At 33.2% G+C, this 15,753-nt stretch overlaps 1 pseudogene; it reads right to left on the bottom strand.

The window, feature by feature from the left end:
- LOC116118623 overlaps nucleotides 1-15,078 on the bottom strand; it is a 31,267-nt pseudogene extending 16,189 nt beyond the window's left edge.
- Nucleotides 15,079-15,753: the final 675 nt, after the last annotated feature.

Here is a 15,753-nt window from a genome sequence, read left to right as displayed (position 1 = left end):
AATTAAATCTTTTTAATAGCTGCCTACAGGATTTTTAATGCAGTTAGATTACCGATCGATGGAGAAAGTGAACCTGCCAAGCTATTACTAGTCATGTTCTTATTCAAAACAAACAACTGGTAATAAGATTAATATTTAAGAACACAAAGCTCAAATCATTTTATGATGTTGATACAGTATGGTGTCAAGAGATTTAAACATAATTCAATAAAATAAAGTAAAATATTTTAATAACCACTCACCCTCATCTAATGATCTAAAATTATACACAATTGAAGTAAGCATACATGAAATATACAAAACCATACAGTTCTATGAGGGAATTCAAACTCCATAGCTCATCTGGGATCACACCATCAACTTCCAGTGCGTGAAAGCTCCTATAATTTAAGAAATTGTCAAAGTAAGCAACCCTGGAATTGAAGAAAGGCTCGAGTTCTTAAAATTGTCTTTTTCTACATACATCCCGATAATGTGGCAAAGAGTGTTTTTGTTGTAAGAACAATCACATTTGATAAATGGGCTGTAACCATCGGTATCAAGGGCGATGGAGTAGGCAATGGCGGCTCCACTACATGGCTCTCCACTTATATTCCATTGATTTTGATTTGCAAAACTCCCCCATTTTTCAAAAATTATATTCAATGCTGCCACTATTACAGAAGAGAAGCAACTCAAAAAATGAGAAGAATGAAGTGAGTGACAGAGTCTGAATGTGAAGCATCTTTTAGAATTAAAATAATAAAAAGAAAATAAGTAAAATTGTACTTAGAAGCAGACCTTCACGAGGAGATGTAGTAGCTTCAGCTTGAGCTTGAGCTACATCAAGTACAAGAAGGTGCAAGAAAATGCAACTGACATACAAGCAAACAATTGCTGAAACTGAAGCTGCTGATTTCATGAACATTATCATTACATGTATAAACAAATATTACTATTCTTTAATATTGTTTCTTCAAGAATAATAATGTGTAATTATAACTTGATTAACAGCTCTAATGCTATGTCGTTATTATAAGACTTGTTTGTCCCAATTAACTTCACTGGTCAACTTAACAATTTTCTCATTCTTTTTGTGGTTTATGATCATTCCTCGATAATCGATTTCTGGGCAACTAACCTAGGGAATTAATTTCCAATCTAATTTTACATTTAAATGTACAATTTTTGTACACATAAAATAACATATAAATATATAAATTCGGTTAATTTGTGCTTTATAATATTTTTCTCTTTTCCATGATTCATAAATAATACAGTAAAATCAAATTAACAGGATTAAGAAATATTATAATAGTGATAAACTAGTTAATAGCTAAACTACTTGATCAAACGAATTGGAACCAAGAAGGTACATTTTTATTAAAGCCTCGTAAATTATTTTATTTCCTTGAGTCAAAAGAACTTCTATGACACTCATTTTTCTTTGAAACAAGACAGTGATTTCTGTCCACAATAGTTGACCATGTCTTCAATAAGGGAAAATATTATCAAATTTTTATTCTTTTTGCTATTTTTTCTTTCCTTTTTATTCTCATAGTCAAAAAGCTATAACTTGACTCTACATTTATACATTTAAATTGTAATTGTTATGAATAATTAAATTACACCTTTTTTGCTTTCTTCTAAATACTGAAAAGTTGTGGGACTCAATGACTCGACCCATTTAGAAAGTTATTAGTGGAGTAAATATTTTAATATATTATTACATTCTAGTCTTTTTAATTGTTTTTTAGTTGACTCAAAGATAGTAATCCTTGGCTGCCTAGTTACCATTACAGATATTAGCTTGTTTACTTTATATCAAAGTAGATCTTTATTTGGTAGAGTAACCCATAAACATAAAAGTTTGTGTTAATAATTGATTTTTAAATCAAAATTTACCTTTACTTAATACTAATATTGTGGGATAAAAAAATAATAATAATTGATTCTAAATTAATAATTTACTTCCCTAAATTATTGTCCTGCAAGAGGGAGGAATGTGGGCCATGAAGTGACAAATTCTTAGACAGTTTTAATATATCATAAATGTATTAATTCAATAAAAAAAGTTCATATATGTAATTTTTTTTTTCATAAAATCCAATTATTATAGTAGTTAATGTAGAACAAATTAAAGACCTTTTCTAAAGAAGTAATTGTTGGTGGTGGGGGTGGGGAAGTTAAATCTATTAATATTTTCTTTATTTATAGTTAAACATTACTTGTATAAAAATGATGTGATATTATTATTATTATACGATTCTCACAATATCCATTATAATCTCTTTTTTTTTTTTTTTTTTTTTTTAATAGTAACCACTATTTTTTTAATAAATAAAATAGACTATAATCTCTTTAATTTATTACTAATTTTCACTTATTCCAGGTCTTTATATGAAACCGGTTTCTCAATTAGTATTCTTCGTAAAAATAAAATAAACTAAAAATTAGAATATGGATGGTACTTTCTATAGTTCATAATGGAAATAGTAGCGAGAAATTTCTATATTTTCTCTAAAACGACATATAAAACATATTTTCTATTTTCTCAAATCATGTTTTTTCCCCTAACGATTTTTTAAATATTTTAAAAAATTTTAAAATTACCAGATTATTTTAAATTATATACTTCATAAAATTCAAATTTAAAGAGTGCTTTATCTATATAATCTGGTAAAAATTGTATACATATTGCTAGTCTCTTAGAAATCAAGACTTTAGGATCATAGTCTTATCTCATGTGATAAACATATGTCGTAATGAAGTTTGTAGACTTTCGAATCAATTAGTGACTATTTTATCTAATCAATTCAACAAAAATATTATAAATAAATATGCTTTTTTGTTCATCATTTTATTTTACTTAGAAAACAAGCTCAAGCACATTTTACATGATTAAAAGATGTATGAAAGCAACCCAAATTTTCAAGTCAATTACTTTAATTTGTTGAAGTCTTAAAGTGGTGAGAAAGTGATAAACCTAATTAATTTAACCTTAAAGACATTACTTTCACTCCATATTTAAATTTAAATTGTTAATATTTGCAATGCTATTAATAGTTAAATTCACCTTTTTTCTTTCTTTGGAATAATGCATGAAGTTGTTGGACGCAATCCAGGCAAGAAGTTACAAGTCGAGATAATATCTTAATATTGTGTTCCATTTCTAGTCTTTTTTAATTGTTTTTTTGTTTACCTATTCTGTTAAATAAGTAATCTAGCTGGTAAAAATAAATAAAATAAAATTATAGAATAAGTGAAGTTGTTGGATTCAACCCATATAACAAGTTATAAGTAGAGACGATATATTTATATAGTTGGATTTTTTGTCCTTCGTAATTGTTTTAGAGTTCACTAGTTACGAAAGAGGCAATTTAGTGGTATTGATATATTTACAGATAAATCCAATGATATTTAAGTATAGTCCTCAGAAAATTTACATAAGAACGTCTTAAGTTGTGATGGAATATTGTTATTATGTAATCGTTCATCAATTAATGATATTCCATTTTTGTCCAATTTGGTCAAATTGTGTGATAACTATGTTTGAAGCAAGAAACAAACTTAAATAAAGCTACAAAAATTACCTTAAATTTGGGATAATTATTTTCATAAGCTTTGAATCAAATACACTCTAAAACATTTTTTTTTTTCCAATATTTATTTTCTTGGGTAATTGGTAATTTTATAAAGAATAAACAATGCATCCTAATAAAGGGACATCCTTAACGAGCCGACTCCTAGACAAGCCCAAGGGTCAAGCCTAACAAAAACATCAGAAAAAGATTGCGGCCACAAGGAACGGGACAATATCCTTGGGCACTCTACATCCAAAATAGTTGAGCTGGTTTAACCGTGACCCGTCGCCTTTACTAGGCTGGGTTACGAATTTTTCTATTCATTCAAAACCCTAGAAAATAGGACGTCAATCTATGAACAATTGAAGGTTGCAATGTTATGACTTTTGAAGAGGAATGACCTGTGAATATAATGGTGGCAATGACATCAATTTCTAGTGAGTGAATCGACCAAAATTGCAAACCAATGTTGCCGAAAAAAGCCTGCTGTTGCCAATGATCGGGGAGGTGAGCAGGGAGGGGTGAGATGGGGAGTGTTTTCGTGGTAATGGGAAGTGTTGTTGTTGTCGGAAACATGCCCTATTTGCCAATGTCGACGGTGGTATTTGGGGTGTTTTTGCAAGATTTCAAACCTATGGGGACTTACAACAGTTTTCAGGGGTGGTTTTGTTAGATTTCAAACATTCAAACACATGTTTGACCTGCCAGTCAAACCAGTTAAATAGCTCAACCTGTGACCCAGTGGCCTGGCTAGGCCATTACACAGGTCGGGTTTCTAATCACTGCATCTAAACCCTTTACATGGGCAGCAAAATGACCATATGGACAAGTCTATACAGCGCTGCCCATACTAGACAAAACTGCACAAAAAACAACAATTGCACTTCCTAGAATAGTTACATAGGATATACAAGCAATTCTCCAAATTCCAACAACAAAAAGAATGACACCACCAACTTCCCATATCACGCTTCACAAAAATACCTTGCATAAAAGCAGGAATATGGTCTTGGCTGCCTTGACAAAAATACCAAAGCCTGCTCAAAATTCCAATGGCAAGAACACAACACACTGCCATCACGCACAACAACGCCAAATACCAACTTAGACAACTTCCACACCTACATCTTTGTGCCACCTCCTAATTTGTATACGGCTAGATACAACCCTATGTAGAATATTCATATTTGTCAAACTTATGACTTGCGTGTGCACAACAATGATGTGTGCACACTGGCTACCAACCTTGTGTGTTTCATATTGAGTGTGTGTGCATAATAGTTTGTCCTTGCACACTCGCTTCAGATTTTTGCAACCCAACACAAGTTGCATGTCTGATAAAGAAGCAAAGATATTTGTTTATATTTGTTGCTTCCTTTTTAGGACCTTTTACAAGTGTCATTTTATCCTTAAGTGGTTTTAGGGAATAAAGATGCTTTTCCCGATTTGTTTTGTGGTCTAAATCAAAAGAAGAAATACTTTCCTTATTTGGACAAACATGGGTCAGCCCTTTGTTGGCTGACGTGGCACAATAGTGTTGAACAAGAAACCCTACAATATATAATATCCTTCTTGCGTATATGAATATAACCTTTTGATCTTTTCTTCTTCTTTGTACTTTGAAATTTCCTTAGAGTATATTACACTTCAAAGTTTCTATTCATTTTGTGCCAAAACCTCACCATATCTTTCATTGTTTTGATGGCTTCTAGAACGTGATTCCTTTGCTGATGCTAGTGCGTGGCATCGGTGCTTAAAGCTTGGTGGTTCACAAGCTGTTCTCGGGTGTGTTCCCATTGTGAAGAAGATCCAAGGAGTTTCAACACATTAAGGATTCATATTGTGGTGCTAAGTGTAAAATTGAACAGGGAGTTTTTTTTACTGTATCTTAGATCAACTTTGAACATTGTCTTGTAATGTGTTTTTAACTTAGTGGATTGCTTCGATTTGGACAAGGTCCTATGGATGTAGGCTAAAAGTGGATTTTTGTTGAACCATGTATATGGTTGTGTTCTTTACTTTATGCACTTGTGGATGATATATTCAAATTTGAAATCTCCTAATCAACTTGGTAAAAATATTATGCTGCACTTAAAAATAGGTAACCTAACACCAATGTGAGTTAACCAACTCTAACACCCTACACAAAGACACGAATATGGTCTTGACTACCTCGCCAAAAACATGACAACTTGCATATTTTCACCACCTCCTAATCTACATAAAGTTGGGTACAACCTAGGCAACAAGAAACAACAAAACCAGCGAGAAAAGATTAAGTCAGCATATGGCCGAGATGCTAACCAAAATAAAAGACTAGACCCATATGCAGACTAACAACAATATTTTCTAGCTAGTAAATATGATAGATAACACGTTAGTGATAGCGAAGATCTTTTGATTTACAATCATCAACAGTTTGTGGCCTTTTTCTTCTTCGGACAATGAAGAAAATTGCAAGTAACAGAAATACATCCCCAACAACAACAACAACAACAATCCCCAAAATTAGGCCTATTATATTCTTCTCAGTGGTTTGACTTGGTCCACTTGGAGGGCTTACAGTAGGCTCAAAATCAGTAACAAGCTCAGTAATTGACTCAATATCTTATATAATGGAAGGAAATCAACCAGAAAGTGGAAAAAGGAAAAAAAAGGAGGTTGCTATTCATTGAACCTAGGGTAGCACTGATGTCCTAATTAGAGGGTCCATATGTACCATAGTCAGGAATACAGCAAGTCCCCTTCCCAGGCTAAAACAAGTGGATTTCCATTATTCTGTTTGAGTTGCTCTTCTAAGGACTCCACTCATTGCCCTTGTTATGTCAAAATCTTTTTTCAACAAGATTTCCCTTGAATAAACAGATTTAAATGTTGAAAAAAATGAATAATAGTTGAAAGGAAACATATTAGGAAACATATTACATTTAAGGTCATTCATCATGCTTCAACCTCAACACAAACCTATGTGATGTATAGGTGAGGCGAATTTGGCTAAATAATATGAATATGTAATAAATACCTGAACATATATATAAAAAACATGCCTTCCAAAAATTTCCCATTCACTAGTATTGAAATTAGCCAATTTTGCAAACCAGAGAGTCATAGTGTACTTTCCATTTTGAAGGCCTAAACCATGGTGTCTTAAAGATGAAGCAAAGATTCAAGCACTTTGGAAAAGTCTCGACTCTTGAGTATCTGTGATTGTAGACGTAGAATTAATTTTACACTCTATAATACTTGTCACAATAATGTATTTGATAGAAGCTTGAAAATACATGATTATTTAGTGATTTATTTAGACTATTTGTGGGAAAATTGGTTTAAATTGTGGAATTTGAGTTAATTATTTCATAAATATCTTTTATGGGATCACGAGATTGTTTTAAGTGTTTTTAGGTTGAAAATGGCTAAAAAGGATATTCAAAGAAGAAGAATGATGTCGATGGAATTTTCGATGAGTAGGAATGAACAGTGCAAGAGTTGGAGTTGAAACGAGAAAGTTATTGTGCGTTGAAGATGGGAATTTGATCCTGGAATTTCTTCAAGGATGAACATGCTTAAGTGTTTTGATCATAACTTGAGCTATAGACCTCGGAATTAAACGATTCTTGTGGCGTTGGAAAGCTTATTCAGATAGTTACAATTTTTCATTGATGACTTCATCAAATTCTAAATATACCAGGCTCGTTGGATGGGAAGAACCATCACTGTAGCGACCAATTCTGTCGTTGCAACGATGGAGATTGGGCCTGTATAGGCTATGTAAAGTCTGGTCTGAATTTCACTTGTTTTAGCCATATTAATTTTTTTCCTATTTGACCCAAAAACCCTAGCAGTATAAGAAAAAGTCTTTAGTTAGTTTTAGAGGAGATTGGAGTGAGAGAAGAAAGAGAGAAGAGCAGCCACTATTGGGAGATCAGAATTGTTGGAGTTTTTGTTCACCAACTAGAGAAGTTTTTCTATTTTCTTTCTTGTACTCATGTTATTCAATACAATGGTTGTGTTTAGTACTGAAAGTATGAACTGAATTCTTTTCTAGGGCTAAGATGTAGCCTAGTTTTATGAATATGCATTGAATAATTTGTTGTTAATTTTTATTAAGTTTTGTTCTAAGTTTTATTATTGCATTTAATACTTTCAATTCTTAATGGGCCCAAGAGTTGAATGCTTTTATGGGTTAGGTTGAGATTGAGAGATGAAACCTAATTAGTCCAAAGTAATAAAACTATAGATTGAGTGAACGCTAGAGATAGGTTACCGCGATCTATAAGGCTCTAACAAATTCCATAAAACTTAATGATCTCTTAGCTTCTAAATCCACTTTATAGTTATTCTAGTGTAAACCCCGTGTTGTTATTCCGATGCCCCAAGATATGAAATTTACTTTTTCAAGTAATTTTCTTTTTTTGAATGGAAGGGTAAAATGGTCAATTTACATGTATTTCGAGATGTGGCCATTATAAAGTGTAAGGGGTGATATCATTGAAGAGAAAGAGGGTAGAATGGTCATAAAGTTGATTGATTTGGTTAAATGGCGTAAACGGTAACCAAGGGTATAATGGTATTTGCATACAAATTCATATGAATTAAGTATCCATAAAAGTGCACCAAGGGTAACTTAGTCATTTACCTAAGGGGATTGCTTAATTAGTAAGTGTTTTAAAGAAGTCAAACGGCATTAAATAAGTGCTAATCATTATGTTGCAGTAGAAATGACCAAAATGCCCTTATATGCAAAATTTATACCAAATGACCCATATCTCTAACTTTGATGGCCAATCCCATTTGGGAATTAAAAAAAAAGTGAAATATTTATAAGATAATTCCTTGGTTAAGTTGGCCAACACTCTTAGAAAATCAAACTCTCTTCTTCAAGTCCCATTCTCCTCCATTAAAGGCTTAAATTCAAGCTCTCTCTCTTAATTTTTCATAGGTTTTCAAGTGAATTTCAAAGGAGATCACCATCCACAATTAAAGAACTTCAATTTTAGAGTTGAAGGTGAGTTACAAAACCCTAGTTGTTCTGATTTTTAGTTAAAAGAGAAATTCATAAGTGGTTATGTGTGTAAGGTAGAAAGGGTGAACCTTTGAAGCTAAGAAGGAGTGTCTTTGTGCTTTGAATACTAAGGTAAGGAAAAAATATCCCTTATGACTACAATTGATAACACCTAGGGTTTATGAAACTTACATTTATTTATGTTAATATGAGTGTGATGCTATGTTTTGGTTATGGATTGTTTAAATGGGTGTGTTGATTGGTGTATGTGTGCATATGGAGGATGATTATGCCAATTAAGAGATTTGTAGTTGGACGATGTTTTGGCACTTTTTGGTTCTATAAAAAGGGAGGTTTTTATGGCCTTTTACACTTAGAATTATATGGCAAATGATTTGAATGTGCAAATGAAGGTGACATGGTTAAAATTAATAGAATTCGGATTTGGCTTTTTAAGACTTATATTGTACATGCTTCATTGAATCAGTCATAACTAAAGTTATAGAAGTCTGATTGAGTTGATTCCTGAAGTATTAAAAATTTTAGAAATAGACCTAAAACTTTTATGTTTTAGCCAAAAATCTATTCGAATTGGAAGATGGGGGAAAAATTGCTTGAAAAGTGACGAACTATATGGCATCCACCTTCTTAATGGAAATTCCCCCCCCCCCCCTTTTTTTTTTAATTCTAATAAACCCCTAAATAATCTTACTATTGAAATTCCTTGTGTTGTATGAGAAATTGAATGAATTAAGTTAAGGAATTTAGTAGGAGAATATTCATGTCATGGAGTTTTGCTAAATTGATTGATGAGTTGTGCAATTGGCCAAGGGTACATGTTAAATGAATGAATAGTATGATTGAGCATGGGAGATGTTATTCCATATGTTTGCATTCATAATGGTAATGCATATAGCTTATTTAGTTGACTTATGAAAAATTTATGAAATGTTAAAGAATGAATTCTATGAGTCTCTTGAGATATAAACCAAGATCAGAGGAATACAAATCTTATGGAAACCATGAGTCCTTGGAGGTGATGACCAAGAACAAGGTAATGGTTCAAATGAATCCGATCGGATGATAAAGACTAATGAAAACATCAAGTACAAAGACAAAAGAAATAGGCATGCCATGTTTATGAATATTGCATAAGTCATATATGTCCCATGTTATTTTATGTATGGTTATGTTATGACTTATGTTTATGAGAAAAGTCCAAAGTGTATGACATGTTTTATGAAATTGTTAATGTCAATGAATGAAGGTCATGTCTTGTAGGTAGATAAGGTCCTAAGTAATATACTTGTATAATGAACCTTAATAGTTTATAAATGGTCATATTCCCTTACTGAGCGATTAACGCTCACCCCACGAAATGTTTTAAAATGTTTTGCAGGTAAGGATTAAGGCATGAAGCTGGGAGAGGATTCTGAGGGACGCTATGAGCATGAAGGGATGTTTTAATTATGAGTTGGGAGAGGATTCCGAGGGACGCTATGAGCATGAAGGGATGTTTTAATTATGAGTATTGAATGGTTTTGCTAGTATTTAGTGTAGTAATTATGTTTATATCTCATAATGCAGTAAATATGTCCATGTTATAATGGAGTATATATGTTTGTTGGTGGGTGTCGAATCCAACAAATAATAAAATTCTCACTCTGAAAAATACAAATTGTAATAGTGATGAGCAAGGTCGTATCTACAGAGATTGGGTAGATTTATTTTAATGAAAATTAAAGCGAAGAAAAGGGGGTTTTGAAATTTCGAAGTGAAATAAAAAAAAGCAATTATAATCAACTAAAAATTAAGGAGAAATCAATATCAGGCAAATATCCAATTAAAGGTATAATTTCAGAATTGGTTCAGAGAATTGATCACAGATACAAGGATAAAATCTTCTATTCTTCACCAAATTGGTTATGGTTATTAACAAGCTCTAACAACCTATCTCTCCTTACTTTCTCGATAACCAAAACAAGCTCTTTGATTACTTCCCTTATTAATAAACAACCCTAAACAAGCTCTTAGGATTTAATCTATCGACATCATTAATAATTAGAGAGACTACCAATTCTAGCCAACAAATACACAAGCTCGATTCATTTAGACTAGATTATACATCTTCATAACATAAATCGAAAATCCCTTTATAATCAACTATGTTATTTTACCACTAATATTAGAACATTTAAACAATTACGGATTTAAAGTCCTAAATGGCAATTTATTAACCTGATAATTGAACAACGGGCCCTTTGCATCTATCAATCAAGACAATAATTGTTAATATACATAGAAGATATATAAATAATGAAGAAATAAAATAACACTAAAAATTATTTAGTTCTCACAATTCTTGAAGAACCAAAACTTCAATTATCCTTCAGCTAGAAGAAAAGTATTTAGCTACTCATAATTAAAAGAATGCCTAAAGAAAATAGAAGAGGTAGAGTGAGAGATAGATCTCTCTTTTTCTTGTGAATAATCTCCCTATTTATAACTCCATCTAATAATAGTTACCCTATCTAGATCAGGAAACTAATTAAAAAGCAAATCCCACCTTAATAGAGAGTCTTGGCAAATCCTAGAGATTAAGAATGGGTAAATAAATCTTTCCAGCTGTCATACATATCTTTTTCTCCAACAAATTCATAACCCTAGGTCAAAAATCTCGGATCTAGTAAGACGCGCCCACCCTTTATTTGCTGACTACTTTTGTGAACATTCTGGGAAAACAGGACGTGCTCACGCTTTAATCAAAATCCGCTTCTGGAATGTATCTCTTTTTGAGCTCCGATTTTTTCTCTTCAAATCTCTTGATTTTGAATTCAATTTGATTTAACTCCTTAATCTACTCCACAAAATACGAAACATAATCAAAATCCAAGGTTTAAGCATTTATAGCCATTAAAACATGAGGAATTATAACAAATATATAGATATTATGAATTCTTATCAAATTCCCCCACACTTAAACAATGCTTGTCCTCAAGCATACAATAGCTCAAGTTCATCACCTTTTCTCATCATCGTCCCTTCTTCTACCTTTACTCGTCCTCTATAATCCAAATTATCATGCCTTAAAGATTTAAATCTAAAGACAAATAAGAAACAAGCAATTTCATAGAATAGATTCTTATAAACCACACCCATGAACAATCACCTCAATGATCTTCTCGAAATCAAAATGCAATAGGATCTAACACCCTCTCATTGTATTCACTCAATACGCTCAAAGTGTTTAGGGCATCAATGAACTCTCAAGTCAAAACATAGAAGATCTTTACCATAAGCTTGCTAATATATCACATCTTTATCATCAATGGATTGAATTGAATGCAAAAAAATCTAAGGGTCTTAACTGGGTTGTAACGAGGCTTAGGTAAGGTGTGGTGAGAAGGAATTTTTAGGTACTTTTATCAAAGGAATTATACCAACTTCTTCACATAAAGCGCAACTCAATAACGTCAAATGTTTTCTTCAATCAATTAAAATTGCACAACTTTTCTTTCTTCCAAGCCCCCTATTTTTTTTTTTTTTTTTTTTGTTTTAAAAAACCAAGGCACTTGTTGCTTGAATCACTTTATTCCCAACATCTTTCAATCCTTTCAAAGATAATTTGAAGCTTCATGTGAACAGCTAGTACGATCCTTCAATTCAAGGTTCAAAAGAGGGAAATCGACAAAAGAATGGGTTGACATTGCTTATATCATGGTTAACTTCCACCAAAAGGGCCAAGGTTCAAAATTGGCTTTCTAAGGTAAAAATCAAGGTAGGCTTTTTAAGAAAGCTAAATGGCTCCACCTAAATGCCCTTATTAATTCAATGCATCCAATTCAACAATGTAGTCTCCTAACATGCATAACAAAGCAAGTTCTAGAAAAATCAACTATGTATGACAATCACTCAATTAAGAAAATGGAGCATAATATAATATGAATGCACATTGGCTCAAAAGCGCACAAAAAGGGTTATGTGCATTAGATCCCACACATTTTTCATTCAATCAATCATCAAGAGCAATTAATCACTGTGTAGTAAATAAGAATTCAACTATTCACGCTAATCTCTTATTATGCCTCAATTTATCTCAATAATTCACAATAATCCAGATCATTTAAGACAAGCATCGACAGAATCTAGAAATTAGAAGAGAAAGATCACAAACAAGAACTAAAGTATCACTTGGATTTTTGAAAATTTTCTTGGAAAATGATGCAAAAATTGATCAAAAGGGAGCTAAAAGTGAAGTTCAAAGCAATATCAAATTCATATGTTAAAGACCCTCTCCCACACTTAATCCATACATTGTCCGCAATGTATAAAAAATAGATGCTCAAATACTATAAAAGAACAAGAGTAATTAGAAAACTCCCTTGAAAATGTTGAGCATCAACCAAGATATCAGTAACATGCTTGGGGGTGAAGGTGGTGTGCTGTTAAGCTGGGTGAAGGAGGCGGACTTTCAACCAAGAGAACAATTGGAATAAGGCGTGGGCACGTTGTATTCAAAGATCTCGTCTGGTTTGTTGCCCAATTCCATGATTCAAGATTTTCCATAAGGTGTGCCCATGGGTTACGAAAATCATCTTCTGCCAAAAAAATTGGAAAGAAAATCAAATGCACTCTGAAAAATGATAAAAAAAACTAAAAATAATCTAAATAAAATAAAGAAAACAAGGAAAGGAAGACAAAAAGTTGGGTTGCCTCCCAAAAGCGCCATTCTTTAACGTCTTTGGCTAGACGTTACCACCTCTTAATCGCCATAAGTCAGACATTCCAAAAATTGAAGACACGTCATTAGGGTACCTCATGGCATCATAAATATTAAATTTAATAATTTCACCATCAAATTCCATTGTGAGTGTACCATCATGCACATCAATTTTTGTCCTAGATGTTTTTAGAAATGGCCTTCCTAATAACATTAGTGTTGAATTAAAAGAGTCATCTTCTTCCATGTCAAGAACATAAAAATCAACAGGAAAGACCAACCCATTAACTTGTACTAAGACATCCTCCAAGACTCCTTCAGGATATACATTAGATCTATCAGCAAGTTGAATAATCACACATGTTTTTTTTAATGGACCAATATTCAAAGATGAATAAATAGAGAGAGGCGTGACATTTATTGAAGCTCCTAGATCTAGCATTGCTTACTCAATTCTAACATCACCTAGTTTGCAAGGGATAGTAAACATACCTGGGTCCTTGCATTTTGGAGGTAATTTTTTCTGGAGGATGGTTGAAACATTTTCCCCCATACTTATCTTCTCATTCCCTTTCAACTTCCTCTTGTTGGTGCATAACTCCTTGAGAAATTTAGCATATCGAGGCATTTGCTTAATTGCATCAAGTAAGGGAATATTTACCTCAACCTTGCGAAAAGTTTCAAGAATTTCCTTCTCTTCCTCTTCTTTCTTGGATTTAGTCAATCTAGTAGGAAAGGGAGGATTTGTCACCAATGCCTTTGGTTGTTCACTATCGAGTCCTCCAGGCTAGTCAGTTTGAGGTTGAGGAGCAACTACTTCTTTTTCAATTTCTTCTCCACGTGCTGCCTTATTAGGTTCCTTCAACTCCTTCCCGCTTCTCAAGGTAATTGCACTAGCATTTTGTTTTGGGTTAACAACAGTTTCTAAGGGCAATTTACCTTGAGATTCCAATCTGTTCATAGAAGATGCCAGTTGGCTCATTTGATTCTCCAATTGTTGAATGCTTGTTCTTGTATCCTATTGAAATTGTTGAGTGCTTGTTCTTGTCTCCTGTTGAAATTGCTGCATGTTAGTTGCATGTGATTTAATAATTTCTTCTAGAGACATACCTGAACTTGTGGAGATTTGTTGTGGTGGAGCAGATGGTCTAGGCTGAAAGTGTTGGAATGGTGGTCTTGTTCCATAGCTGAAATTGGGATGATCCCTCCATCCTGGGTTGTAGGTATTTGAATAGGGACCATATTTCCTTTGTGGTGGGCCTGGAAATCCTCCAGCTACATTAGCATGCTCATAGGAATCATCTCGAAGTGTAGGGCACATGTTAGTTGGATGACTGGTGGTAGCACAAATTCCACAAGCTTTCACTTGTTGCATATTTCCTATAGCTAACTGTTGAACAATAGAAGTTAGATTGGAAATTTGATTTTCAAGGGAAGATATACTTACCTCATTCACCCTTATTGGATGTGTCTTGCCTGAATCCAAATTGTTGTGAGTTAGCGGCCATGATGGAGATTAAATCTCTAGCGTCACGAGGAGTTTTGTTCACTATGGCACCTCCACTCACTGCATCCATCATCTTCCTTTCCATGGGTAGGAGTCCTTCATAGAAATATTGAATGAGGAGCTGTTCAGAAATTCCATGTTGTGGACAGCTTGCACAAAGTTACTTAAATCTTTCCTAATACTCATGAAGGGTCTCTGTATCTTTCTGTTTGATTCCACATATCTCCCTTCTAATGCCAGCAGCTCGTGAGGCAGGGAAAAATTTATCAAGAAACAATCTCACCATCTCCGTACATGTGGTTATAGAGCCAAGGGGCAAATAAAATAACCAATCCTTTGCTTTTTCAGTCAGCGAGAATGGAAAAGCACGTAATTTGATTTGTTCTTCGGTCACTTCTTATGGATTTATGCTTGAACACACCACGTGGAATTCCTTTAGATGTTTATGAGGATCTTCATTCTCAAGACCACGAAAAGTTGGGAGCAAATGGATCAATCCAGATTTTAACTCAAAACCCACTTCCAAAGCTAGATATGTAATGCAGGTGGTTGTTGATTTACATTTGGTGCAGCCAATTCCCTTAAAGTTCTCTCTTGATTGGCCATTGTTTCTTCTATTTCAGAGTCACTAGAAGAATCACTAGATGAATCAACAAAGTCAGGTACTAAATTAAATCTGGGGGTGAGGATGAAAATGCTTGTTTGTCACGCAATTTAGCTTCCTTGCTCAACTTCCGAGCCGTCTTCTCAATCTCAGGATCGTATTAGAGTTCACCTGTACGAGAAGAACGAAGCATTAAAATAAATCTAATTAACACCAATCCCCGGCAACGGCGCCAAAAATTTGGTGGGTGTCGAATCCAGCAAATAATAAAATTCTCACTCTCAAAAATACAATTTGTAACAGTGATGAGCAAGGTCGTACCATAGAGATTAGGTAGATTTATTTTAATGAAAATTA

Source organism: Pistacia vera, unplaced genomic scaffold, assembly GCF_008641045.1.
Source record: "Pistacia vera cultivar Batoury unplaced genomic scaffold, PisVer_v2 Contig85, whole genome shotgun sequence".
Taxonomy (NCBI): domain Eukaryota; kingdom Viridiplantae; phylum Streptophyta; class Magnoliopsida; order Sapindales; family Anacardiaceae; genus Pistacia; species Pistacia vera.
The sequence above is the reverse complement of the archived record's forward strand: the minus strand, read 5'-3'. Positions and strand labels throughout refer to the sequence as shown.